The sequence below is a fragment of the Schistocerca serialis genome, chromosome 3, assembly GCF_023864345.2.
Source record: "Schistocerca serialis cubense isolate TAMUIC-IGC-003099 chromosome 3, iqSchSeri2.2, whole genome shotgun sequence".
Classification (NCBI taxonomy): domain Eukaryota; kingdom Metazoa; phylum Arthropoda; class Insecta; order Orthoptera; family Acrididae; genus Schistocerca; species Schistocerca serialis.
In genome coordinates, this window is record NC_064640.1 from 513,882,796 (window position 1) to 513,886,810 (window position 4,015).

A 4,015-nucleotide genomic window follows, 5' to 3' on the forward strand; every position below is an offset into this window, starting at 1 on the left:
TAGCAAAATGTAAGTAAATACAGATAGGTAGGAAAAAGAAACCCATCATGTTTGAATACAGTAATGTAATGTGCAGTTTGACAAAGTCACATAGTTTATATATATGTGCATAATGTTGCAAACAGATATGAAATGGAGCAAGGATGTAAGAATTGTAGAGGGGAGGTGAATGGACAACTTCAGTTCATTGGAAGAATTTTTGGAACAAGCAATTCATCTGTAAAGGAGACCACATATAGAACACCAGCTTGACCTATTCTTGAGTACTGTTTGAGTGTTTGAGATCTGCACCATTCTGGACAGAAGGAAGGCATCAAAGCAATTCAGAGGTGGATTGCTAGATTTGTTACCAGCAGGTTTGAACAACATCAAAGTATTACAGAGATGCATCAGGAAGCCAAATGGGAATCCCTGGAAGGAAAGGTGACATTCTTTTTAAGTGACACTACTGATAAAATTTAGAGAGCTGGCATTTGAAGCTGACCTTAGAATGATTCTAATGCCACCAACTAAAATTCTGAATAATGACCAAAAAGATAAGATAAGAGATATTAGGTATCATGTGGAGGCATGTAAAAAGTCCTTTTTCCCTCTCTATTTGTAAGTGAAACAGGAAGGGAAATTACTACCATGGTACAGGGTACCCTCTGCCATGTGCTATACTGTGGCTTGCAGAGTATGTATATAGAATCCATGATGTGTGTAGTTTTACAAGAATGGCACAGCCCAGCAGTGGTTCAAGAACAACAAGAGAAGCTTAATAACTGGGCCAACTGAAGAAAGCATTTGGTGAAAATTTACAGCAAATTTGTTTACCAGAAGAAACATTGAAGAGGAGAGCCCACTACCATGGGGAAATGACATAGTCATACATACAGAATGTTTTAGACCTAAGCAAAATCATGAAAATGAATATGACAGCTGATAAAATCTTGCATTTGATGAAAAGAGTTGATGAAGACATCTACCAAGTGCTACTGATAAAGGATGTCACAAGAGGAGAATTCATCAAGTGGTGGCAGTGCACCAAGAAAATGTAACAAAAAAGGATGTATGGAAAAGGTAAGGCCAACTCCTGGATGTGGCTCTTACAGCACTTCTGGTAGAACACCATGAGATCACATCTCTCATATGCCAGGTAGTAAGGCAAGATATGCAGCAGCTTATGGCAGCACGTTATGTTGGACTGAATACAGAACAGACAGTGGGCATGAATGCCACAACCATCAAACGACAATTAAGCATCTGCCCAATTAAAGTACAACCAACACCTCTGTCAAGTTTACTGCTCCACAGACTAACAGATATTTGGAGGTTGGAACACCATATGCCAGTTTGTTCTCACTGTGGACACTCTGGGCATGTTGTTCACTACTTCAAAGGAAGAAAACCAGTTTGTGATGAATACTATACATTATGACATCTACCACTACAACAGTCATATTTACATGAGTCAACTGCGGATGATTATAGTTAACCTGTGTGACAAATCCCTTGACTGCACCATGGACCAAGTCATTGCTCAACATGCTGCAGATATTCCCCATTGCTATATAGAGGTACCAATTACTACCCTAGCCACTAAATTCAGAAAAACTATGCAAGTTGACCATCTATGGCAGTGAGACAATCACAGATGAAAATCTTCTATGGATGATAGTTACTAACGTGTCAGGAAATCTCACCAATGCCATCATCAATGGGCATTAGTCAACTGAGGGGCTTATTTTTCTGTAATATTACCAACTAAAAATGATTCTGTTCTTTGATATGAAAGTGAGTGTGCAAAAGGTAGATATGGGATATATTACCAGTGAACAGAACATACATTGCAAGAGTAAGTATCAATGACAGAACACAGGCCTTTGAATTTATCTTTTCATTATAATGTAATCATGAATTTATTCTGAGATGTGACTTCTGCCAGGCATTGCAAGCAGTCACAGACTGTGGAAAATCAGAGCTCAAGATTAGCAAAGCTATTCCAATACTCACACTTGATAAATATTGGCCTGACTGGCCACTGGCCGTTGAAGACTTTGGTGGATCACATGCATAAATGAGATCAATAACAGTCACAAATGTAGATGTCATTTGATTAGTGAAGCTTTTGTTGACTGCAGGCTCATGAAAGAAATCCATGTACTAGTGATGATGATAAGCATTGTACAAGGTCAAGGAGAACTTCAGATCATTAAGTGACAAAAGCAGCCACAATTCATCCCTCAAGTTACATGCATAGGAACAGCTGAACCAGGCAAGGATGGGCAGCATAGTGCCATCAAGGAATAATTGTGCTAGAATTGCAGACAACACACTTGAGGAAGCTACTCCCAATTGAACCTAGCCTGATCAAAGAACAATGACAACATACGAGGGTTATTCCAAAAGTAAGGTCCGATTCGCCGTAACTATTGAAATTTGGCGCCAATGACAAAACACGCATGCGCGCCGACTCCCGGCAAGCCTTGCGCGTCAAACGCCGCCATTCGCTTTGTTACTGTTGCTGAGTGTAGTTCACAGTGTCACTTTACAATGTTTAAGACAATTGATCAGCCCGCCGATTGTGAAGTAAGGGCAGTGATACGGTTTTTGTCTGCAAGAAACAATTCAGCGGCGGAAATCCATCGGCAGATTACTGAAGTGTACGGTCCTAACATAATGAGCGACAGTAAAGTGCGCAAGTGGGTGCGAGCTTTTAATGAAGGACGGGATAATGTGCACGATGAACCACGGTGTGGCCGACCATCAGTGATTTCAGACGATTTGGTCAATGCGGTTGACAAAAAAATTCGTGAAGATCGCCGATTCACTATTACAGACGTAGACATGCATTTTCCGAATGTGAGTAGAACAACTTTGTACAGAATTGTGTCTGAACATTTGAAGTTTCACAAATTGTGTGCCCGTTGGGTTCCCAGGCTGCTTACTGAGCCCCAACGAATGAAAAGAATGGCTTTTGCTCTTGATTTTTTGGAGCGATATCATAAGGAAGGTGACAGTCTTTTAGACAATGTTGTCACAGGGGATGAGACATGGGTTTCTCACATCACTCCAGAGTCTAAACGTCAGTCAATGCAATGGCGTCACACGTCATCGCCAGTCAAGGTCAAGGCAAAGCAGACAATCTCAACACGTAAGGTTATGGCGACTGTGTTCTGGGATAGACGTGGAGTATTGTTAGTCAACTTTATGGAGAGAGGAACAACGATTAATAAAGCCGCCTACTGCGCTACCCTGACTAAACTTCGACGTGCAATCCAGAATAAGCGACGTGGTCTTTTGTCGTCTGGAATCTTGTTGTTGCATGACAATGCCAGACCCCACACTGCAAATGAAACGCAAGCTCTGATCAAGATATTTGGATGGGAACAGATGGACCATCCTCCTTACAGTCCGGACCTGGCGCCAAGTGATTTCCACCTGTTCCGTTACTTAAAGAAGTTTCTCGGCGGCAAGCGCTTCGACACAGATGATGAAGTGAAAGAAGCAGTTAAGGACTGGTTATCGTCACAGGCGGCCGATTTCTATAACATGGGCATTCAAAAGCTTGTTGAACGATGTGACAAATGTTTAAATAAGTATGGAAGTTATGTAGAAAAATAGATAAAGATGTAAGGAATGTAAATCAAACAATTGTTTTGAAAAAACATTTTAGTTTTGATTTTTTTTTTATAACCGGACCTTACTTTTGGAATAACCCTCGTATATTAGCCATCCTGCACCAATTATTGGATTATTTCAAATGAAGAATGGAGAAAAGATAGATCAAGTGGTGCATGGTAAAACACTGTGACAAAAGTGGGGTTCATCAACCAATCAAGCAGCATTCACATAGGTATCATGTGAAGATACTACAACATGACATTAGTAAACTTTCAGAGAATCCTTGGTCCTTTCCTGTGAACCTTGTGAACAAGAAGGATGGCACATTGCATTTTTGTGTCAACTACCACTGACTGAACAAAATCAGGAAAAAGATGTCTATCCATGGTCATGCACTGATGACTCTGGA